Raw genomic sequence first — 25,740 nt, 5'->3', positions numbered from 1 at the left:
GAAGAAGCCCTGACGCCAAGGGTGTCAGGGTGCTGAGGGTGGTCCCCACCGAGAGAGAAAGGTGTTTGCCGCTGCACAAGGCGCCCGTTCTATCTCGGTGCCCTCAGGGGCCCGTTCTGTCAACCCCGCCTGCGTGTTGGGGCGTAGATGGTCCCAGTGAGTGCTTTCCCGAGGGACGCTCGCTCACTCTGAGGAGCGATATAGAAAGGTCAGAACAGTTGTTCCCTGCCGGTGCGCCGTTACAGGGCACTGTGTCTGTCACTCAAATTACTCCAGAGGCCAGTCTCGAGAGACTGGTACCTTTAGTAGAATTTTTGGTGGAGTGGAAAGGTCTTCCAAATATATCTCAATGGGTCCTGCAGACTATCGAGTATGGATACGCAATCCAGTTCAGGTCACATCCGCCTCGGTTTCGGGGGATTTTACCCACAGTGGTGGACCCCGAGCAGGCTCTGGTTTTGGAACAGGAGGTGAAATCTCTGTTACTGAAGGCGGCGATAGAACGAGTTCTTCCTCCCGACAGAGAGTTGGTTTATTACAGCCGTTATTTCATCGTTCCAAAGAAGGATGGGGGGTTACATCCAATTTTAGATCTGTGCCTATTAAATCGCTCAGTAGGGAAGCTCAAGTTCAAAATGCTCACTCTCAAGCAGATTGTGTCACAAATTAGGTCCGAGGACTGGTTTGTCACAATAGATCTAAAAGACACATACTTCCACATTTCCATCCTTCCACGACACCAGAAGTTCCTGAGGTTCGCTTTCAGGGGCGAAGCGTACCAATATCGGGTTCTTCCGTTCGGCCTAGCTCTGTCTTCTCGAACCTTCACGAAATGTATGGACGCAGCTCTGGCTCCGCTGCGACTCCAGGGCATTCGTATTTTAAACTACATTGACGATTGGTTGATTCTGGCTCAATCGGAGCATCAGGCGGTTCAGCATCGAGATGTCGTCCTCGCCCATATCAAAAGGTTGGGGTTGAGGCTCAACACCAAGAAGAGTGTGCTTTCTCCAGCTCAGAGTATGACTTTTCTGGGGGTGGTTTGGGATTCGACGATGATTCAGGCACGTGTGTCTCCTCCTCGTATAGCTTCAATTCTCTCAGCCGTCAAGCAAGCAAAGCTAGGCCAGTCACTCACTGTAAAAGAATATCAGATAATTCTGGGTCTGATGGCAGCAGCGTCCAACGTTATACCGTGTGGCCTGCTGTACATGAGACCACTGCAGTGGTGGCTCAGGACCAAGGGGTTCTCCCCGAGGGGAAACCCGCTCCGCAAGATCAGGGTCACGCGTCTGTGTCTCCGTGCCCTGGCTATATGGAAATAACCTTGGTTCCTGTCCCTGGGACCTGTGCTGGGAGCCCGTGTCATTGTGTAACTCTAACGACGGACGCCTCTCTCACAGGCTGGGGATCATGAGTGGTCACTTGGCCCGGGGTCTGTGGCAGGACCATCATCTTCATTTGCATATAAATTGTCTAGAAATGATGGCGGTGTTTCAGGCTCTGAAACACTTCCTCCCAGACCTGAGAGGTCACCATGTTCTTGTCCGGTCAGACACCACATCGGTGGTCTCTTATATAAACCATCAAGGGGGTCTGCGCTCACGCCCATTATACAAGCTGGCTCACCAGTTCCTTCTGTGGTCCCAGGGGAAGCTTCTTTCATTGAGGGCGATTTATATCCCAGGGTATTTGAATCAGAGAGCAGACATCCTGTCGAGGCAGGGGCCGAGGCCCGGGGAGTGGAGACTCCACCCCGAGGTGGTGGAGCTCCTATGGAAACATTTCGGTCGTGCCGAGTTAGACCTATTTGCATCCAGAGAAACATCTCACCGCCCACTGTGGTCTCTCTAAGTCTACCAGCCCCTCTGGGGTTGGATGCGATGGTACAGGAGTGGCCGAGGTCACCCCAGTACGCATTTCCCCTGATTGCTCTGCTCCCAGGAGTTCTGGAGAGGGTTCGCCGGGACGGGGTCAGTTTACTGTTAGTAGCCCCTAAAGACTAAAATTTCATCTTTTAATATTGGTTTATTATTAAATATTATGTATCTGTATTATTATTCTTTATTAATTTTCATAATCAATGTATTATCTTATGGAGTTTCAAAAGCATGAGTTTGAATGCATGAGAAGAGATAACATATGTCAGGGGAAAGCTATATATATTGCTTAGAGGTATGTGTGCAATGTAATATGTTCACTTAGCATAAATGTTTCCAGTGATGTGAGTGTATCACAGATGTAAACAACAAGGATAGTTGTGCACATATGACATATACGTTCTAATTTTGAGAAGCTCAGAGCAACATGTTTTGTTACCTTACAAGGAAGCTGTAAGACTGTCTGTGATGTATAAAGGCTCATTGATACTTTACTACTCTCAGAGAAACATGTAGGCATGATCGGGTGAGAGGGGAGAGGAACGGAGAAACATGGAGAAACATATAGACCTGGCATGAACACAACATCTTGAAGTTTCTCTCCTGACACACACACATATATATATATATATATATATATATATATATATATATATATTGTTATGGCCTTTAGTATTTTTCCACCAGGTGGCAGTGTTCTAGATTCTGGAGGAGCATCGGGAACAGGTGTGGGAAATCTCCAGTGATCAGGTGTGGAGGATTAAGCTGCTGGATGATTACGCGTTGTCAGGAGATGGGATTATAAAAGGACTGACGAAGTTGGACTGGTGGCATCTTTTCCTCTTCAGTTCCAGAATGATTTATTTTTCTTTATTTTGTTATTTATGTTACCGTTTATGGTTTGTTCATTAAATATTATTTTGTTAAATTGAGTTCCATGTGTGGCTTCTCCGTTTTTATGTTGCTTCACCTTTAATCTTACGTAACATAAATGGGGGTTCGTCTACTAACCTGAGAGAGGCTCAGTGAAGAATCTTGGGTAAGGTTATTATTAGGTAAAGTTGTGATATGGAAGGTGATCGAAGGAGGTTGATTCCAATTATTTTTGGGGAGAAATCACCATGGAACATTTGATTGGTTTATTATTTGGTAAATGATTGCTGGGGCTGAAGAGGAAAATTTTGTCCTGTTGTGCATGACTAGAGGTAAGACAGATTTGTACTATAATTGCCGGGAGGGATTAATTAGATTGATTAGACCATCAGAGCCACGTGAACTCCCGTGTTAGGTGTAAGAGCGGTGACACTGTTTTTTTATTTTAATTTATTATTTTAGTTTGTTGTTTTTGGTACGTCAGACGCGGGTAGACGGATTAGCCGTTGAGCTGCATGGGATCGTACTGAAGACTAGGGTTGAGTTATTTAGATGATTTCTTAGTTAGATACGGGATGGCTCTTGATTTTTCCTGGCATTGTGGTGCTATCTGCCTTGCCCTGGTCTTTGTGCATTTTTATTTTCCGGTTTAGGAAAAGGGGAACAACAGGTTAATTGATTTTGAAAGAGATAAAACGGAAATACGTGAAGTTCAGTTAAAATGGATCAACTACAAGATTTTTTGGCAGCTCCCACGGGAGAGAAATTGAAGGATCTTTCAAGAGATCAATTAGCTAAGGTAGTTGAACATTTTAATTTTGAGTTAGTGGTAACAAAAGGTACGAAGGTAAAACAGTTTCGGGATTTGGTAAAAGAGAAATTGGTGGAGAGGATGATTTTAACTGCGGATGCACCATCAGAAGAAGTAATTTCACCAGACGGTACGTCAACGCCGCTAATGATGGGAGTACAGAGGGGGTTTACTTTTGCGCAGCAGTTGGAAATTTTGAACATTCAGAGTAGGGAACGTGAACTGGATAGACAGCTTGAATTGGAAAAACTGAAAATTGAAGAACGAGAGCGTGATAGGGAGTTTGAGAAATTTAAGTATGAGAAACAAATTCAGGAGGCTAAGTTGGCTCAAGAAACCGAACGGTTAAGATTGGTTGCTGAAGGGAGAATGGGAAGTAGTGGCGACTCTGATGGTCAACTTGGTTTAAGTAGAACATTAAATATTGCAAATATGACCAAGTTGCTGCCTAGATTTAACGAAAACAATCTAGAAGTTTTTTTTTGTTGTTGTTTGAATGCGTTGCTGAGGATAGAGGATGGAATGATGCAGAACGAACTCTTTTGTTGCAAAGCGTTCTTGAGGGAAAAGCTCAAGAAGCTTTTATTTCACTATCAGCAGCAGGGCGAAAAGATTATCAGGTCGTGAAAGACGCAGTTTTAAAAGCTTACGAACTTGTCCCTAAAGCTTATCGTCGCAGGTTTAGGGGATGGAAAAAAGGAGACCGGCAAACGCATGTGGAAGTGGCGCGAGAGATCATGAACTGTTGGTGCGCGTCTTTAGGAATAGATTCTTTTGAGAGTCTTTGTGATTTGATAGTCTTGGAGCAGTTCAAGAATATTATTCCTGAGCAGATAGTGACGTATTTAAATGAGCAAAAGGTGAAAACCGCGGCAGAAGCTGCAGTTTTAGCGGATGAATTTGTATTGATTCATAAAAATTCAGTTTACCAAAGAGATTATCATTTTTAACATCAAGATAGACCGAAGTCGTTAAAAGCAGAGTATAGGACAAATAGAAACGTAGACCCAAATTCCATTTGCAGGTATTGCCTGGAAAGGGGCCACTGGAAAAAGGAATGCCCGGTGCTGAAAGGCAAGTATAAGGCCAGTGCAAAAGCTGTGGGGCTTGCGTCAGCTTTTACTACGTGTGAACCATGAAAGGTTGGCGGGTCCCATTCGGATTATGGTCCTTTTATTACCACGGGGTATGTTTCGTTAGTTGGTGGCTCAGTTAAAGTGCCTGTAAGAATTCTGCGCGACACAGGATCTTCTGAATCTTTCATTGTTGAATCGAAGTTGAATTTTTCTTCTGGGTCCAGTACAGGAAATAGTGTTCTGATTCAGGGTATTGGGCTGGAAATATTCTCTGCTCCGTTACACAGAATTCAGTTTGATTTGGAGTTGGTGCGCGGGGAAGTTGAAATTGCATTACGTCCTTCCTTACCTGTGGAAGGGGTAGATGTAATTTTAGGAAATAATTTGGCCGGAAATCGTGTGTGGGGTGGGGTGGTACCTCCCATTGTGAAGGCTAATCCAAATTTATCTTTAGAGGTAGATAAGAGTGTCCAGGAGTTTCCCGATGTTTTCGTTTCCTGTGCAGTCACTCAAGCTATGAATACTGAAACGAATGTGTCCCAGAGCGGTGAAAAAATAGAAAACTCTTCTTTCAATCCTTTGGGTAATTTATCTTTGTTGCCGCCTTCGATTTCCCGTGATGACCTAATTTTGGCTCAGAGAAAAGATGCCGGGTTGACAACACTGTTTGCGTCGGTTAAATCTGATACCGAAATTGAAAGTATGGCTTCTGGTTATTTCCTGAGTGATGGCATTTTAGTTCGTAAGTGGACGCCTTGTAATGATCGTGCTTTGGGCGAACCTGTATATCAGATTATTGTTCCGGAGGAGTTGCGTGATTTGGTGTTGAGAACTGCTCACGGGGATATAGCTGGGCATTTAGGGGTCAAGAAAACTTATAATAGTGTAATGCGCTATTTTTTCTGGCCTAGATTAAAAAGAGATGTGGCGAGTTTTATTAAGACATGCCACACTTGTCAAATGGTAGGTAAACCGAATGAGGTTTTGGCTCCGGCACCGTTGTTTCCCATTCCTGCAGTGAGAAATCCTTTTGAGTATCTTACTATTGACTGTGTGGGGCCGTTAAAACCATCCAAGGCAGGTTCTAACTACCTGTTAACTGTCATGTGCCAGACCACTCGATATACCGCTGCCTATCCTCTACGAACAATTTCCACAAGGTCTGTGGTAAAAGCTCTGTCCCAATTTATTTCAGTTTTTGGCATTCCTAAAATTATTCAAACTGATAGAGGAACTAACTTTACATCTCGTATGTTTGAGCAGATTTTGCAACAACTGCGTGTGAAACATCATAAGAGTAGTGCGTATCATCCTGAAAGCCAAGGAGCTCTTGAGCGATTTCATCAAACGCTAAAATAGCTGTTGAGGGCGTATTGTAACGAACTGAATAAAGATTGGGAGGAGGGGCTTCCTTGGTTGATGCTAGCCGCACACGGGGTTGTTCAAGAGACCCTTGGATTTAGCCCTAACGATTTGGTGTTCGGTCACCAGGTAAGAGGTCCGTTGTCTCTTTTGAAGGATAACGTGACTGGACCTGAAATGTCTGTAAATCTCCTTGATTATATAAATGGTTTCCGACGTAGGTTATGGCAGGTAAACTGGCCAGAAAAAATCTAGTTAAAGCACAATTGAGAATGAAGACCTGGTTTGATCGTAGGTCCGAGCGTCGTGAATTTAGTCCCGGAGATCAAGTGTTAATTTTGCTTCCTGTTATTGGATCGTCTTTCTTGGCAAAATTTGCAGGTCCTTATACCGTGATGTAGTGAGTATCAGATCAAAATTATATTGTTTCGACGCCAGATAGGAGAAAATCTACCCAATTGTGCCACGTGAATCTGTTAACCTTATTTCTGCCGTACACGTGAAAATGCTGTCCGCTGAAGTAAAATCGGTGGCGGTGGTTTCGGTGGTGAGTGATTCCTCAGGAGCGAAGTTAAATGGCATTGAGAGTGATGGTCTTACGTCTGACTGTATTGTGCAACCTCGACTTTGTAATTCTGAACAACTGGCTAAGTTGGTTATGTTATGTTGGAACATTATAGGTTATGTTGGAACATTTGCCCGAAGAAAATCGCGAGCAGCTGATTAGGTTAATAAGGGAATTTTCTGTACTTTTTTCTGATACGCTTTCGTGTACTGACTTGATCTGTCATGATATTGATGTTGGAGATTCCGTGCCCGTTAGGCAGAGAAGTTCGAGTACACCCTGAAAAGCAGAAGTATTTGGAAGCTGAGGTCAGGTACTTGATAAATGCTGAGCTGGCGAAACCATCTTATTCCAGTTGGGCGTCACCGTGTATCCTGGTTGAAAAACCGGACAAGACGTTTAGATTTTGTACTGATTATAGAAAACTAAACAGCATTACGAAGCCCGACTCTTTTCCGCTTCCGCAGATGGAAGATTGTATAGATTCCGTGGGTTCAGCTAAATTTGTGACTAAGATCGACCTTTTAAAGGGGTATTATCAGGTTCCTTTGACTCCTCGGGCACAAGAAGTCTCTGCTTTCATTATACCTTCAGGGTCATACTCATACAATGTTATGAGTTTCGGTCTACGAAACACTCCGGCTACCTTCCAGCGCCTGATGAACCGAGTGGTTTCAGGGCTGGAAGGATGTGCGGTTTATTTGGATGACGTTGTGGTATATAGTCAGACGTGGGAGGAACAGTGTTCTCGGTTGCGTGCCCTGTTTGTTCGGCTCGTTGAGGCCCAGTTAACAATAAATCTTGCGAAGTGTGAGTTTGTTAAAGCCACGGTGATTATTTGGGGAAAGTGGTGGGACAAGGGGAGGTGCGTCCGGTACGAGAAAAGGTGCGAGCTATTGATGATTTTCCCGCTCCCACTACTAAAAAGGAGCTGATGAGATTTCTGGGAATGATAGGATATTATCGCAGTTTTTGCACAAATTTCTCGACCGTAGTTGCCCCGCTGACTGAGTTGTTGAAAAAAGAAAATACGTTTGAATGGTCTTCAAGCTGTCAGGCAGTGTTGTTTTTGGCAGCCCTTTTAGTTTTAGTCTTAGTCTTAGTCATTTGGACGAAAATGCTTTTAAGTTTTAGTCACATTTTAGTCATTTATAAACTTGGTTTAAAAAAAAGGTTTTAGTCGAGTTTTAGTCGACAAAAACACCAAAAGGTTTTAGTCAAGTTTAATCAGTTTTAGTAATAAAAAAGTAGTCTTTCACATATTAAATTAGTTTAAAAAGTAGTGGAAATGGGCTTAGGTTTGACAGATTTAGCAAGTGTTGCAATTCATAAAACAAGCTAACCTTACAACCTTTGCATAATAAACTAGACTTTCTCATTGATGGAGATGCAGTGCTGCCATTGCCAAGCTTTACTTCATTGTCACATTGGGCAGAAACCTTTTATCCCCATATTTCAAGTTATAGTTTTACCCCTGAATATTAAAAGCTATTTTCACCAGTTATCACAGTAATAAAGGAATGGTTTAAAGTTTAAACAGCAAAAACTTTGAGCTACAAGAACATTGTACACAGATAAAGTGGTAACAGTGGAATCACTGTTTTACTCCAAAAAAAGCCAAGAATAAAAACATTCTTACTTTGGCAATTGTGGCTTTATTTGAGAAATTGCTAAAGTGCAATGAACAACGTAGTATGCAACAATAAGATGCATATTATTTGTAAACACAAACATTATGTATACAATCCAGTCTATCTTTAACTTGTGCAAAGTGCAAAGTTGCAAACATTCAGAAACAAAATAATAAAATAAATATCTAATACTGAGGTGCATTGAACAAAGAATGCATACTTTAATATAAAGTATGAAACAAACATGACACTTGGAGTATGTTGAACATAAAAATGAATAAGACAATCCCTGAATAAACACTGTATTTGGTCTTGGTTAGTTCGGTATTTTACACTTTAACCCTTGTGCATTGTTCAAATTCACTACCCTTTCGTTATGTTCGTGGCTGAAAAAAGCCACTACTTTAAACTGCTGTAAAAATGTATCAGATAAATATTTTTTTCAAATTTTTTTGCATAAATCTATTAACCGACCTCAGTCCTGATCAAAACTACTATTTTTTTTAAAAAAATTCAGGATTTTAACTCTTTAATTGCCAAATTCATAAATGATGTCACTGATTTGGGGGGGGAAAAAACACAAAATGACTTATTTTCAATATAAAATATGATTGTGGACTGGATTTTTTTTCACCTTTTATCACAGTCTTGGACATGTCAAAGATTAGAAACAACATTGGTTTTGATGCATTGTTAGTTTTTGTGTAGCATCAGATTTTAACTTTTTCTCCCTCATTTACTGTTCGTGGCTGTTTTTGCCCCATTGACTTCCATTATAACCACATTTTTTGATTGCAAAGCCATGACACCATAAAATCATGCATTTTTGATTGTTGATGGTTTTCCCTGTTGGGAAGAGGTAAAATTTGTAATTTTTACTGTTGATAACCAGGTGGAACCATTTAACCCTTTAGACAGGCCTGTGCAAAAAAAAGCTTAGTTTCTGGCTTTTACATGCAGTTATATGGAGTATAATAGCATATTATATGTGTGTGTGGGTGTGCGTGAGTGTGTGAGAGAGTGTGAGAACTCACCTTGATGCGTCTGAGAAAATAAAAATATACACTTCAGCTCTCAAAACTACATGGAGTAAACAAAAACAAAGTAAGTGTATTTATGCATCTGCTGCCTTTTGATGGTGAGAAATGCAGACTAAACAAAAACAAAGCAAGTGGATATAAACGCTTGTCATTTGATGGTGAGAAGAGCAGCAAGCAACATGAGAAAGGGCTTGACTTGTAGTGAAGTTTTAGAGATGATTATGCAGTCTGACCCCTCCAGCGAGCTGCAGGAGGTATTGTCTTCTCACTCTGACCGCAGACTCAGGACAGTCAGATCCTGGTTTGGATGTGGCACCCTCATCATCATCTCAAGCTTCCACTGAAGGCGAGGAGGATTCAGATGATCCTGGATCTGGATGGACTGGGAGAATCTTGAGAGGGACATGGTGGTTCTGAAAATCGCACGACCACTGCGATCATCCCACAGGCAACGTGTGGACTCCCCTCTGGATCTGTAGACGCTGGCCAAAATCAGTAGCCCCATGCACAGAGATCTGTGGAGTCCACAGATCCAGGATCCTCTGAATCCTCCTCGCCTTCAGTGGAGCTCTAGCTTCCACTGAAAGCAGGAGGATTCTGTGGATCCTGGATCTGGGTGGATTGGGAGAAATGGTGAAGTATGGTTTTCCCCCAATGCGGAGACAATTCCCTTTCTTCAGCCTGCAAGAGGCGTGAGTCGAGGGCCGACACGCAATGCTATCGCAATGGTTCAGAACATGGATTCTGTGTTCAATCTGTTTTTTACGGAGGATACGACTGACCTCATTGTCAGCATGACGAACCTCCATGGACACCGCACAATGAGAAACTGGACTGGGGTGGACTCCACAGATCTCTGTGCCAACATGGGGCTACTGATTTTGGCCAGCGTCTACAGATCCAGAGGGGAGTCCACACGTTGCCTGTGGGATGATCGCAGTGGTCATGCGATTTTCAGAGCCACCATGTCCCTCTCAAGATTCTCCCAGTCCATCCAGATCCAGGATCATCTGAATCCTCCTCGCCTTCAGTGGAAGCTTGAGATGATGATGAGGGTGCCACATCCACACCAGGATCTGACTGTCCTGAGTCTGCGGTCAGAGTGAGAAGACAATACCTCCTGCAGCTCGCTGGAGGGGTCAGACTGCATAATCATCTCTAAAACTTCACTACAAGTCAAGCCCTCTCTCATGTTGCTTGCTGCTCTTCTCACCATCAAATGACAAGCGTTTATATCCACTTGCTTTGTTTTTGTTTAGTCTGCATTTCTCACCATCAAAAGGCAGCAGATGCATAAATACACTTACTTTGTTTTTGTTTACTCCATGTAGTTTTGAGAGCTGAAGTGTATATTTTTATTTTCTCAGACGCATCAAGGTGAGTTCTCACACTCTCTCACACACTCACGCACACCCACACACACATATACACACTGTAATATGCTATTATACTCCATATAACTGCATGTAAAAGCCAGAAACTAAGCTTTTTTTTGCACAGGCCTGTCTAAAGGGTTAAATGGTTCCACCTGGTTATCAACAGTAAAAATTACAAATTTTACCTCTTCCCAACAGGGAAAACCATCAACAATCAAAAATGCATGATTTTATGGTGTCATGGCTTTGCAATCAAAAAATGTGGTTATAATGGAAGTCAATGGGGCAAAAACAGCCACGAACAGTAAATGAGGGAGAAAAAGTTAAAATCTGATGCTACACAAAAACTAACAATGCATCAAAACCAATGTTGTTTCTAATCTTTGACATGTCCAAGACTGTGATAAAAGGTGAAAAAAAATCCAGTCCACAATCATATTTTATATTGAAAATAAGTCATTTTCTGTGTTTTTTTTCCCAAATCAGTGACATCATTTATGAATTTGGCAATTAAAGAGTTAAAATCCTGAATTTTTTTTAAACATTTAGTAGTTTTGATCAGGACTGAGGTCGGTTAATAGATTTATGCAAAAAAATTTGAAAAAAATATTTATCTGATACATTTTTACAGCAGTTTAAAGTAGTGGCTTTTTTCAGCCACGAACATAACGAAAGGGTAGTGAATTTGCCCAGAGTGTACTGTTGAGTTTTTGAAAAATTTCAAAGCATTTTCCCAAAATATGTGTCAAAATAAGATTTGTCACCAAAAATCATTCCATTTGCTGAAACAAAGAAAAAGTTACGGCCAAATTAAGACTAAAAAATACCCCTTAGTGGCTGAAAAAAGCCACAACAGCACATAAGGGTTAAGATCGTTTCTGATTAAATAGAACAGTTAAGATTGAAATTTGGACAAATGCTGTTGTCCCGAGAATTTTAGGTTTGTGTGTTAGCACCCACACAATCATTCATAAAACGCATTAAACATTAGTTTACAAAGACGTCAAACTCACCGAGTGGTCAGGGAAGTTCACCGATATTCTCACAAAAACATCGCTGCAAAATATGCTTTCCAACAGGTTTTATCCTAGTTTTTGTCCGACTCTATTGACTTGACTTGGTACAAAAACTACCATTAAACCCCGTGTTGTTGTTGTTGTGTGGAATCTAGTGCGTGCGCGGCGGCCGGTGCTGGGCGCACGCGATAGGAAACGGCAGCATTGCTGATACTTATTTTTAGCTCCATACAGACCGATTTCATGCAAAACAGGCAGAAATTACATGCATTGTGAACGTCAGACTTATAATCATTTTCGTTCCGTCTCGTCTCGTCAACGAAAACTCGAAAACGTCTCGCCATGTTTTAGTCACCTCAGAGCTATTTTTAGCTAGTCATCGTCGCGTTATCGTCATAAAAAAACGGTGCGTTAACGAAATCATTTCGTTATCGTCATCACTGACAAAAACATCACTGCTGTCAGGGTGCATTTAGAAATGCAAAACTTCTGCTGACTACTGCTCCTGTGTTAGTTGCACCTCGGTGGGATCGAGCGTTTCAGCTCCAAGTTGACGCCAGTCTGGTTGGTGCAGGAGCTGTTCTATAGCAAAAGGATGATAATGAGATTCACAGACCAGTTAACTATTTTTCGAGGAAGTTTAATTCGTATCAATCTAATTATTCCGTTATCGAAAAGGAAACATTGGGTTTGGTGTGGGCATTGCAACATTTTGATGTATATGTGGGGTGGTTTTTTCGGACCACAACCCACTGGTTTTTTTGAAATCGTTGCGATCACCTAACCAACGACTTATTCATTGGGCTCTATTATTACAGCCATACAACTTGGAAATTCGCCATATTCGGGGACGGGATAATGTAATGGCGGATGCATTGTCCCGTTCCCCAGTGGATGATTGAGACCCTGTTATCCTGTTATTTGCCCCTTGATCTTGTCTTTTAGTGTTTTCAAGGCGGCTGAGAACACTGAAGGTCGGAGTTTGGGGTAGGTGATGAGAAGAAAAGGGGTAAGTGACATTTGTATGTGAGCCTACGAATGTTGAGGATGTGAAGTTGGGGTTGCAGAGTTCCCTTTTTCGGGGCCTCTGTTTTAAGAGGGAAGGTGTTATGGCCTTTAGTATTTTTCCACCAGGTGTTCTAGATTCTGGAGGAGCATCGGGAACAGGTGTGGGAAATCTCCAGTGATCAGGTGTGGAGGATTAAGCTGCTGCATGATTACGCATTGTCAGGAGATGGGATTTTAAAAGGACTGACGAAGTTGGACTGGTGGCATCTTTTCCTCTTCAGTTCCAGAATGATTTATTTTTCTTTATTTTGTTATTTATGTTACCGTTTATGGTTTGTTCATTAAATATTATTTTGTTAAATTGAGTTCCATGTGTGGCCTCTCCGTTTTTATGTTGCTTCACCTTTAATCAGGTGGACGTAACAATATATATATATATATTAGGGGTGGAGCCGAATCCGAATACGGTATTCGGAAAGGTACAAATAATGTGTTTTTTACGAATACTTATTCCGAACAAATACTTAAAAAAATATTTGTATTCGGGAACAAGAAATACTTTATATCAAAAAGCTGCGTTCCTCACAAGACGCGAGTTGAGTGACTTGAGTCAGTGCGCGAGTTGAGTGAGTGACGTTCAGGAAGAGGTGACTGACACAGGCTGCTCCACACAGCAACAGAGAGGGCTCGGCTGAGCGAAAAAAAAAAACACTTAACTGCATCACTATTTTTGTTTAATAGATGTTTGTACCTATATGTTCCGGTGGCAGTTTATAACTTTCGGGAAGCGGAGTTTGATCGGGAGTATATTCCATTATTGACGTCTGCAGACGGGTGTTTTCATGTTCGCTCTGTTTACGTAGCTCTGTTAGCTCGGTAACGGTAATTATTTGTTTCATGGCTTGATTGAATTCCAATGTAGAATGCGGTCTGTTATTATAACAGGCCGCTGCTTATAAGTAGGCTACAACACACCGTTGCTATGAAAAACAGAGCGTTGCCATGGATTCTAAACGTAGAGACAGAACGGACTATTTTTCTTTTTTTAGCGGGAGCGATACAATCGTTTTTTAAATCAATAAACTCCTTTTTATATCCATATTTTGAGTCAAATTATTGATTTATTTGGTAGGTAGCCATGTAATAAGCGGGGTAATGTAGAGCGAGGCGTAGTTATAGCGAAAACCCTTCAGGCTTCGCGTCGGGCTCATAATCAACCTCCTCACTATAAATTATCCATATAACTTATTCTGTCTGCACAGCGTCCTCCACCGTGGTGTTGGGGTTCATAATGTTCACAATTGTATTTTATTAGTTGTTGGTTTAACCATGGTTCATGAGGTAATGGCTGACTGTTATTTTCTTTTCAATGACTTTTCTTGTTACATGTTCATTGCTGGATTTATAGAAAAAATCAACCAATATTGCATATCCATAATTATTATAATGGATATAATTAAAGAATCCATACACTATAAAGTAGGCCTATTTTTAAAGATTTTTATGCCTATTTTGAATTTTACTCGAATACAAATACAAATACAAATACTTTTCCTCCCTGAACAAATACAAATAGCGGCTGCTTTGCACACCCCTAATATATACATATATTAAACTTTCTTAGCAAGATAACTCGTGTCTGGTCCCATAAATTGAATAATAACGGGGAAACACAAGAGGCTTTAATTCCAAGTCTACAGCCCCGTACTGGCCGGCCCGAGTTTGGTTTGCGGACCTAATTTCTCTCCTCGACGGCTCTCCTCTGGAGATTCTGATCAGGAGGGACCTTCTATCTCAGGTGTGCCGGTCGATACTTCACCCCCGCCCAGATCTATGGAGGTTTTGGGCTTGGCCTCTGAGGGGGCCCAGCACATAGAATCTGGTCTCTCGACTGAGGTTATGGAGACCATCCTCCAAACCAGAGCTTCGTCCACAAGGAAATTATATGCCTTGAGGTGGAAAATGTTCACCTCTTGGTGTGGAGAACACCAGTTGGACCCAGTTAACTCCCCGGTGTCGCCAGTGCTAGAATTCCTTCAGGAGCGTTTCTCCACAGGGTTATCCCACTCCAAAGTAAAGGTGTACGTGGCGGCCTTATCTGCTTACCACATCCCTTTGAGTGGAGCCTCTCTTGGGAGACACCCACTTGTAATTTGTTTCCTTCGTGGTATTCTGAGGCTGAGGCCAGCAGTGCGCACGAGGGTGCCGACTTGGGACCTGGCGGCCGTTCTAGAAGGGTTCTGTCTTGCACCGTTTGAGCCCATTGAGGATGTTCCTGAGAAATTTCTCACTCTTAAGACTATCTTTATTCTGGCTATATCTTCCTTAAAGGGAATAGGAGATATTCAAGCTTTGTCGGTATCTCCCTCGTGTTTAGAGTTTTCTCCCGGTATGGTGAAGGCTTTCCTCCTGCCTAGACCGGGGTATGTTCCTATGGTCCCAACCAGTGTGGTCAGGCCTATTGTGCTGCAGGCTTTCTACCCTCCTCCATTTCTGACATCGGACCAAGAGAAACTGAATCTGCTCTGCCCTGTGAGGGCCCTAGATGCATATGTCCACAGAGATGCCCTGGAGGAAGTCTGAACAGTTGTTTGTTTGTTTTGGGCCTCCTAAGAGAGGTTGTCCCGCATCTAAGCAGAGGTTGAGCAAGTGGGTGGTCGAGGCCATCTCACTTGACTAGGAGTCTGCCAGTCAGCCTTCTCCTTTGGCTGTCCGGGCTCATTCAACCCGGAGTATGGCTGCCTCTAAGGCTATTCTGTCAGGAGTTTCTATTCAAGAAGTTTATGATGCGGCTGGATGGTCATCACCGCACACATTTGTAAAGTTCTATCATCTTGACTTTAGCTCCACTCCAGGGGCGCAGGTGCTTTCGTCTGAATGTGCGCTCTGATTTCACACAGCGGACACCTGTTCGTATGGCGGCATTGGTATTTGCGTTCCCATAGCGGTTACACACAGCTCGAAGTTCCCTGAATGGGAACATCTCTGGTTACGCATGTAAACTTAGTTCCCTGAAGGGAACGAGATGCTTCGTGTCCATGCCATACTCCCAGCATGCCCATGAGCGCTTGCTTTCAGTCTTATCAGAAGTAGACCCCGAAGCCGCCGCCAGGCGCTGCCATTTGCACCATTTAGAATATCAGCCTCCGCCAGCCAATAATCTCATAAGACAAATTGAGCCGCCAGCTGATAAAGTTTGGCTGAGCCGGCTAAAATTATTTGCATCAAATAATATTTCTATAACATAGACACACGAAATATATTTTCCCACTGGATTCACAACAGCACAGTCTTGTGCTCGTTGCTATGATACGCAGACAGACTCTGTGTTTATTGACGACCAATTAAAATTGCTCATTTTCCATACAGAAGCTATTTTTTCCCCCTCACACTTGAAGTTGAGGTGAAATGGCGGAACGAAGCACGAAAGGTAATTTAGACATACTTTCCGGTTGCACAAACACCTGAATCAAAGATTGATGTTATGAATTAAATATTCTGGAATGGAGAGATTTATAGCACTGAATGTGATATTACTGCAGTAACAACCCCGTTTCCACATTTCTAATTCACGACGCATGCTTAAGTGTACATTGAAGTATGCACTTTGTCCAAAATAATACTAACACTATAAGGCGAGACACGGTGACGGCAGGCAAAAACATAGTTTTCTTTTTTTTTCTTTTTTTTTTACTGGTCAATTTTGAGATTTTAGGGTTTTTGTCTTCGGGTCCTTTCAGAATACATTTAGGTCTTTATTTTATTACACTTCGTCTGTTTTCGTCCGTAGAAATCTCCACTTCAGTAGATCTAGTTATTTTATGAAGACATTTACAGAGGGATTTGTAAATATATTATTTGTAGCCTGATATGTATAACATTTTATTACAAAAAACATGGCGAAAATCATTATATTCTGATTTACAGGATAACAAAAGTAGATATCCATAAATCCCTCTGTAATTTTTTTCCTATCTAATATGTGAACACAATGAAAATAACCTGGCTTTATCCAATACTCAGATTTCGTTTTTTAAAATATATGCAAATTGGCACATATTAAATTATATATTGCCTAATTTGCATATTTAAACATAAAATTAAACAAAACTTGTGATACATTTTCTTTTTCTCATCTTAATGTAAGTAATCAACTGGGAAAGTTTCATGGTCATATCTGCTAGTTGCAACCATTCTTATAAGTCTTTGTTCTGCATTTCTTTATTACATTGTATTGCATTTTGTAAGAATATAGTGTAAGCCATGCATTGCTGGAAAATTTAGAGATCTAGTAAATCAGTATAACATATGTATGTGACGTATGTAGACATGAAGTGGCAGCTTCAGCCGTTTGCAGCTATGAAAAGTTTGGCGGCTGCAGCAGCCATTTAGGTTTTGGCTGAGCCGGCTAGCCAGCCAATAACGTCATCAGCCAGCCATTATTCTCAAAACAAATGGCTTCGGGGTCTAATCAGAAGCTGTCGCGCTTGGACTGATTTCATACGTGCTTCATGACGCACTCACGCAGGGGCATTCCCATAGCGGTTACACGCAGCGTCACATTCCCTTCAGGGAACTAAGGTTACATGCATAACCAGAGACGTTTATTTTGGATTGCTAAAAAAAAAAAAAAAACGAGCAAAACGCGGGGCATGTTTTTGGTCCCCAGAGGGTTAAATAACTAAAACCTATAATAAATAGTCCAACCGGTAAAATATCTAGGCTACATGTTTATATAAAATAGCTTGTCAACTAATGTAAATTAAACTAAAAGACTTACTCTTCTGAAATTGTATCCACAGCTGGATCAAGTCGCTCTTCAAAATAGAAACGTTCATCATCTGAGTCCCACTCTTCTTCTGAGGAAAATGTGAACTCTTCGTCACTGTCCAGGACGAACTGAAGAGCCTCTGCCCCGGTGTTGCTTCCAAACGCGCAAGAAAGTGAATGAATATAATGATGAAACTTGCAGCTTTTAAGGCGTTTGCGTGGGGTGTTTACCTATTTCACGAGTTCGCATCTACATATAATTATTATGATAAAGATTATGTGTACTTGGCGTGCTGTCCGGGTGGAGGGCTCCGAGCTCGGAATTCTGCCCGAACCCAGAGTACTCCCGCTGTGGTAAGAGTAGATGGAACTAGAGATGGAACTAAAAGAGAGGAGATGGGGTGGAGGTGGGATGCTGATAAACTGTCAAGGAACAAGTGTGGGTTCTGCTGATATTTATCGTGTCCTAGATTGATTACTGATTGCTCTCCACTGGTGCTGATTGAGTTAAGTAACTCCACCTGCTCCTCCCGAACCTTGTTTATCAAACCTTTCGCTTATGGCCTCAACACATTATCTTATGAATTGTGCACTCTGCAAGAGGGTGTGAACTCATTAACGATAATAAGCTGAGACAGGATAAATTGTACTTCTTTAAGGTTCATACAGATAACATTGCAGGAAAATATTTGTTTTAAATGTGAATTGTTTTATTTAAAAGTAGAAATTTAAAGCATTATTTAAACGTTTGTTTCATGTTTGTGAGATAAGTATTAGCTGAGTTTCAGTACATTTTCCAGACTTGTTTCAGAAAGATAGTTTGCGGAGACAGATTGAGCTGAAAGCGCACCCTGTTTATTTGATTTATTTTACAAAACACAAGGTTTTGATGTTAATAAGAGTGTACACAAAAAAGAAGACCCTCTATAGTTTATAATCATGTACTGATTTTATTTATATAACCATTAATGACAGTGTTGTGAATCACCAGACTCAGAGAGATCCATGTGCAGCGCAAAGTTTATTAACAGAATAGTCAGACAGGCAGGGGTCAAAGACAGCAAACACAGTACTGGAGAAGAGGCTGAATCGACGTCGAATTACCAGGCGAAGATCAGGGTAGGCAGAGTAGAGGCAGAATCCGTGAACCAGGCAGGGGTAAAGGGAGGCAGCAGGCAAGGAGAAATCCAAGACAGACGGGGTCGATAAACAGTCAGGCAATCATTGGGTAATAACGCTCGGTAGTGTTCACAAAAGCGAAACAAAACTTTGCACTGAGAGCTGTGCAAGCTGCAATTAAATAGCCCAGTAGATGGGCTGCAGCTGAGCATGGTGATCAGTGTCAGTGAGGAGGCTTATGGGAAATGTAGTGTGAGTATGAGAGTCAATATTTGGGTGAGGGCTTCCTCTGCTGGCCAGAGAGAGAGGTTGCGGAGTCCGGGATTGTGACAGAGCCCCCTCCCTGCGAGCGACTCCTGGCGCGAGGAGCCTGACGATGTCGGGGTCTTCCACGTGGTCTTGGAGCCGGTTTGGTGGGGTGAGCCTGGTGGAAGTCTGTAATCAGACGGTAGTCCGGGGTCAGGATGGTGCAGGATGGGTGCTGTGGTAAAGCGTTTTTTGAGCTGGTTAAATGCCTGGGTGGCAGGCTCATTCCACGGAAGACGATGTGTTCCCTTCTTCACCAGAGAGGTGAGGGGATTTGCCACGGCACTGAAGTTCCTTATGAACCGTCGATAAAAGTTGGCAAACCCAAGAAAGCGTTGCGGTTCCTTCAGGGTGGTGGGCCATGGCCAATTGTGGACTGCCTTGACCTTGCCCTTGTCCATAGAAACTCCGTCCGGGCTAATGACATACCCCAAGAATGAAACGGACGTCTGGTGGAACTCACACTTCTCCAGTTTGACGTACAGATGGTGGTGAATGAGCCTCTGAAGGACATCTCGAACGTGCTGCACGTGGTTTGTGAAGGTGTCAGAGTACATCAGGATGTCATCAATGTACACAATTACTGTACGATGAAGCATGTCTCTGAAGATGTTGTTGATGAATGACTGGAAAACGGATGGACTGTTCGCCAAACCAAAAGGCATGAACAAGTATTCGTAGTGCCCAGTGTTGGTTGAGAAGGCCGTCTTCCATTCATACACCTCTCTGATGCGGATGAGATTGTATGCACAGCGTAGATCGAGCTTGGTGTAGTATTTGGCCATACGGAGTAATTCCAAGGTGGCTGGTACCAGTGGGAGTGGATAGCGAAACTTTACAGTTATGTCATTCAGGGCACGGTAGTCTATGCAGGGTCGGACACCTCCGTCCTTCTTCTGGACAAAGAAGAAACTGGCGGATGCAGGAGACGTGGAGGGTCGAATGAAGCCCTTTGCAAGTTCCTCCTCAATGTATCTCCTCATATCTTCGGACTCCGGTTGGGAGAGAGGAAAGATGCGACCCCTGGGAGGTACGGATCCGGGTAGAAAATCGATAGCACAGTCGCTGTCACGATGAGGTGGGAGCTGTGAGGCGCCTGCTTTGCTAAAGGCCTCTGCCAGATCATGGTATTCGGAAGGGAGGTCATTCAGCTTACCCCTCTCCACGGGCACAGAGATGACATGAATGGAAGAAGGAGCCACAGAAGTGAGGTACTTGGAGTGACAGTGTGTGCCCCAGCGGACAATCTGGTTGATTCTCCAGTGGATCTGAGGGTTGTGTTTACGGAGCCATGGCAGGCCTAGGATAACAGGGGTGACAGAGAACTGAATAACCTCGGAGTGGAGCCCTCCTGTCTGCAGCTGGAGTTCCTGGGTGAGATGGGAAATGGGACCGGAGCCTCGATGGCTTTGACTGCAAGGGAAGAAGAGCAACGTATTAGTGGAACGTTGTGTTGTCGGGCAAAATCTGCAGATATGAAGTTCCCGGCGGCACCAGAGTCGACCAGAGCTCTGGTGGGAACCCGCTTGCCATTCGCCGTGATCACAACGGACACAAACACAGACGAGGTGGGGGTGTAGTGCTTTGTGGTCAGGACTCACCGGACGAGAAGTGGATGAACGAGGTCTGGATGGATGGTCTTGCTGAAGTATAGACACAGGTGAAGCCGGACCCTTCGGTCTCTCTCCTTCGTGGGTAGATGGTAGGCGTTGATCTGCATGGGTTCGGGTTCATCTGCGCGAATGGGAGTCGTGGCCCGAGTGGCTTGAACAGTGCGATGAGCAGGGATGGCGCAGTAACTCGCTCGGCGAGATCGTATGAGATTGTCAATCTGGATCGTGAGATCTATGAACTGATCGAGGTTCCTGCCCTCATCATGACAGGCTAATTCAGACTGCAGATCATGGTTCAGGCCTCTTCGGAAGATAACCTTGAGCGTGACGTCATTCCAGGAAGTTTGAGCAGCCAGGGTGCGATGTGTGAGAGCATACTCGGCCGCGGTTGATTTTCCCTGCGTGAGCTCCAGTAAGCAATCGCCCGTGCTCTTTCCCTCCCTGTAGTGCTCAAAGACCTCCCTGAGACGTTGAAGAAACACAGGATAGGATGGAAATGCAGAACCATCGACTCTCCATACGGCTGTCATCCATTCCGGCTGTCAGCGATCTGGTCAGCTTGAGCTGAATAGGCGGCAGACAAGGTTGACATTGATGCTGGATCTGGTTGTCTGTTGTGAATCACAAGACTCAGAGAGATCCATGTGCAGCGCAAAGTTTATTAACAGAGTAGTCAGACAGGCAGGGGTCAAAGACAGCAAACACAGTACTGGAGAAGAGGCTGAATCGAGGTCGAATTACCAGGCAGAAGATCAGGATAGGCAGAGAACAGGCAGAATCGGTGAACCAGGGAGGGGTAAAGAAGGCAGGCAGCAGGCGAGGAGAAATCCAAGACAGACGGGGTCGATAAACAGTCAGGCAATCGCTGGGTAATAACGCTCAGTAGTGTTCACAAAAGCAAAACAAAACTTTGCACTGAGAGCTGTGCAAGCTGCAGTTAAATAGCCCAGTAGATGGGCTGCAGCTGGGCATGGTGATCAGTGTCAGTGAGGAGGCTTATGGGAAATATAGTGCGAGTATGAGAGTCAATATTCGGGTGAGGGCTCCCTCTGCTGGCCAGAGAGAGAGGTTGCGGAGTCCGGGATTGTGACAGACAGAGTATTTTAAGTCTATAGCCCTATTCGCGCGGGATTAGTATTATCTGGGGACCTCGTGTGAATTTGAAATTAGCCAATCACATCTGAATTTCGTGTGGCACATTCACACGGGATAAGCCAAGCCTGTGATTTTATTCAAATTTACTGACTTATCTCCTGGATATGATGTCATTAGGCTATAGCTTGGAAATGTCTAGTCGTTATTATGTCTAGCTGTATGATGTATAATAAACAGAAGAATATTGTCCTTACCGTATGCTGCTATTCATCTCCATCTAATCATTCTTTTAATTTTTGCTCTTCTGATGGTTTTCAGCTTTCTCTTTCTGCAAATTGTATGTCGCAATATGACCCAGCACCCAATACTATCAAAAAACTCCAACCCAGCCTCTATTCTTCGTGAAAGATGGATAAAAAAAGCGCACAGGAAACAAAAACTTTAAAAAAATCTATAAGCGACCCCACCAAATCACAGAGATGTCAATTTGCACGGGACTAATATTATCATAGGACCTACGTTTTCAGTGAATTATGGTAAGTCATTTGCGGGGGAATTACTTTACAAATTACAGACATGGCCAATTCGCACAGGATTAAGATCACAGACAACCTCGGCAATTATTACAAATGACTAGAGGTCACCAGGTAATACGTATCCCGTGCGAATAGGGCTTATGTTGCAGCGATGTGAAAAAAAAACAAAAAAAACAGCAAAACTTGCCGGCGAGTTTGCCGACCTCAGAGGGTTAATATTACACTTAAGCAAAATAAAGTAATAAAGCCCAGCCAATATGTCTCAGTTATGTGATGTAATGTTGTATACCAGGGTAAGTTTGGCATCGGGCCAAAAAAAACCCCAAAACAATTTGCCACTAGATGGCATGCCAGAACATAGTCAAAGGATAATTTAAGAACTTAATAGATGAAAGATGCAACTATAATTGCCTTTGACAGACTGTTACAGTGTCTTTTGTAGCTGTTACTCCGTGTTAAATCATGTAGTAGGACAGTCATTAACAAAAAGCCAAATTACGTAACCTGGCAAGTACCTTCTTTCACCAACTTGCAACAGACTTGCCTTGCTAAAACACACATGTGGGAAATGCAGAATGTATAAAAATAACACACACACACAAAAAATAAAATAAATAAAAATAAAATAAAAGAGGACTTGAATAAGCCTATTAATGGCATGTTTGAGTCATGCTCTTAACAAACTATGTTTTATTTCCTCTTTCCATATTGTGAATAATATATGTGTATGATTTTAATTTTCTTGTTACACAATGCAGCCTAAAGGCCAATTTATACTTCTGCGTCGAGAGTACGCCGTAATGTGCGGCTTGTGAGCATTTATACTTCTGCGTTCAGGTCTTGTTGCTCTGCAGTACTGCTCTGAAACGCTAGTTGGCGGCGGAGAGTTTTAATGTTCCACTGTGTTTAGATTCCTCGCGGCTAGGGTACTACAAGCAATAGCGATTGAAAGAGAGTGGATCATGTTGGAGTTGGAGCTTATTGAGGTGGAAAAACAGTTCACTTTAGTGAAATTACTAAAACTGAAAGGCAGAAATGAGAGAAGACGTCGGAGGAGATGGTACGTGTGGAAATCATAGACAGTGATGGAAATGCGTGAGAAGGTACGTGCGGAAATGCGTAGGAGGAAATGCGATGCTACCAAGCCGACCAATCACCGATCTTGCGGTCCGCGTCGTCGCGACGTGTAGTTACATTTTTGAGGAGGTGCGCGTCAGGCGACGGCGAAGGGTACGCGCAATGGTACGCGCTGTGCGTATGCTACGCCGTACCTACTGCGCGCACCCTACGCAGAAGTATAAATTGGCCTTAACTTATTGTAATAATTATTTGACGTACCCTACTTTTACACTAAGAATAATTCCTTGGCATCCTCACCTACTAAACTGCATTTTTTTACTTTTTTATTGTTTGCATGCTGGATGTACGCTTTTACGTCATGTGTAGAGTGATGTTAACATTTAAGCTAGCTGGTGAGAGTAAATAGCCCTATCAAAGAGTCTAAAGAGGAAAGTTGTGTGTAGGAAGAATGCATAGTTGTGCAACTATACATTCATCCTACCTAGTTTTGTGAATGCAAAGCTATCGAGGGAGAGTGAGAGAGAGTGTGTCTTATCTGCAATAAAGCGATCCACAGACTCTTTTGAATGTCTTTCAGAACTTTTCAAATTAAAAGCTCTCAATTCATCTCAAAATAAAACTTCTCGTACTTTTATTTTGAAGGCAAAAATTTGAGTATCTGTTGCTGAAAGATCCATTTCAGAACCAGCCACTAGCAAAATAATCTGGCTGCGGGCACGGTTTATTACAGATTTTATTGCTGAGGGGTCAATTATGGCCCACAGGCCCCTGTTGCATTGTGTTTCAATGTGCATTTGAATCGAATGGATGATGATGGAAAGAATGGAGAAATTGAGAGATAAAGAACTGTAAAGAGATGAAACAAAGAGCTTCTAGATCTGATAGATGGACAACATTTGTCTATTCTCAACCTGTCTGTCTGTTTGTCTGCAGGTGTGGTCTGGATCAGATTGTGTCGATTGTCTTTGGTACAGTGATCCAGATGGAACCTGCATGAAACTGCGGGTGGCAGCAAGTGTAAGTCCACCAACTAACCTAACCTTATCACAAACACACTCATTCACGTCTGGCACACAAATGAGAAAAAAATCTGCTTAAACTTGCAATAAAGCATCATTTCATTTAGGTTTATAATCAAGATCAATGCTTCTTGTCTTATGAGTGAGAACAGAATCTTGTGTATTTGAAGCGTTGTTTCTGTAAATGTGGTAATGACACTGAATTAAACGTATAGCTATAGAGTCATTTCAGAGGGTTGAGAGTCAGTTCGATGCTCCCCAATGCTGTATCATATTCAAACCTGCTGTTCCAGGCATTTTTTCATAAAAGATGGCTGAAAACAATGATTCAACAGGCATGGCAACATTAGACCTGATCAGGATTAAAATAATCATCTGTTTTAATTCAACTCTAGCATCAAATAAAGATAAATGAAGTGTTGTCTATATTTTGTGTCCATGCACATAATTACAGCAAAAAATTCATGATGCTATAATGTTAGAATATACAGTTAACAGTAAAACAATCAGCATTTATAAACATGTCCATCACAGTGTTATATAAATATTTTGAATTTTAAACATTTCTGTATAGCTTTTTTTTTTTTTTTTTTTTTTTTTACACATTCTTATTTTCTGTTAGTCTCAGTTTGAGTCTTTTTCATTTCAGTTAGCACACTGAGGCATTTGAACTGAACATATTAGCTCTAGATTTATTTTTGGATCATGTTGTTTAAAATAATCCAAAAAGTTTGAAAATATTGTTATATTCTGTTTATTTACTACATATAAAATGCATGCTATGAAATTAACCATAGCATTACAAAATAGTCATGTGTTTAATCTAAAAATGTCTCAAATGTTTTCGATCAAAGAATGGAACAAAGAAAATGAATAGTCTGAGATGTAATGCAAATTTGACTCTCTTCTTATAATATACAGCAGCCTCAAAAATTATTTTAATACACAAGTCTACTTAAAATGTGTAAGTGTATATACTACATTGCAGGAATGTAGTCAAGTGGCATTTATTTTAAAGATAAACGGCACAAGAACATAATTCAGCCAAAGTATTTTACAAAATAAAATACAGATGAAACTCCAAAAATTTTATATTTTGCAAAATTTCATTTATTTCAATAATTCAACTTAAAAGGTGAAATAATATATTATATAGATGCATTATCAATGATGCATGTGGGGAGCGAAGGCTGGCCTATGTGGTCCGATCCAACAGACGATACTGTAGCTCAAATTAATGTTGGTTCTGAAAGAAAGGTGTCACAATACACAGCGAAGGCAGCGTTCTGCTGGGAAACATTTGGTCCTGCCATCCATGTGGATGTTACTTTGAAAAGTACCACCTACACAAGCATTGTTGCAGACTATGTGCACCCTTTCATGGAATTGGTATTCCCTGGTGGCCGTGTTCTCTTTCAGCAGGATAATGTGCCCTGCCACAAAGCAAAAAGGTTCAGAGCACAACAACGAGTTTGACTTGGCCTCCAAATTCCCCAAATCTTAATCCAATTGAGCATTTGTGGGATGTGCTGAACAAACAAGTCTGATCCACGAAGGCCCCACC

The 25,740-nt window shown here is 42.3% G+C and overlaps 1 protein-coding gene across 1 annotated transcript in view; it reads left to right on the top strand.

Annotated features, from left to right (window-relative positions):
* ptprda (protein tyrosine phosphatase receptor type Da) overlaps positions 1 to 25,740 on the top strand; it is a 945,911-nt gene that overhangs the window by 5,030 nt on the left and 915,141 nt on the right. Inside the window, exon 2 of the mRNA XM_089127357.1 lies at positions 24,091 to 24,174. The gene's annotated coding sequence lies outside the window, so the exon portion shown is untranslated. The remainder of the gene's footprint in view (positions 1 to 24,090; positions 24,175 to 25,740) is intronic.

The sequence above is a fragment of the Pimephales promelas genome, chromosome 1, assembly GCF_988280905.1.
Source record: "Pimephales promelas chromosome 1, fPimPro1.hap1.1, whole genome shotgun sequence".
NCBI lineage: Eukaryota > Metazoa > Chordata > Actinopteri > Cypriniformes > Leuciscidae > Pimephales > Pimephales promelas.
Note: the sequence above shows the minus strand (reverse complement) of the source record. Positions and strands in the feature narration are given on the sequence as shown.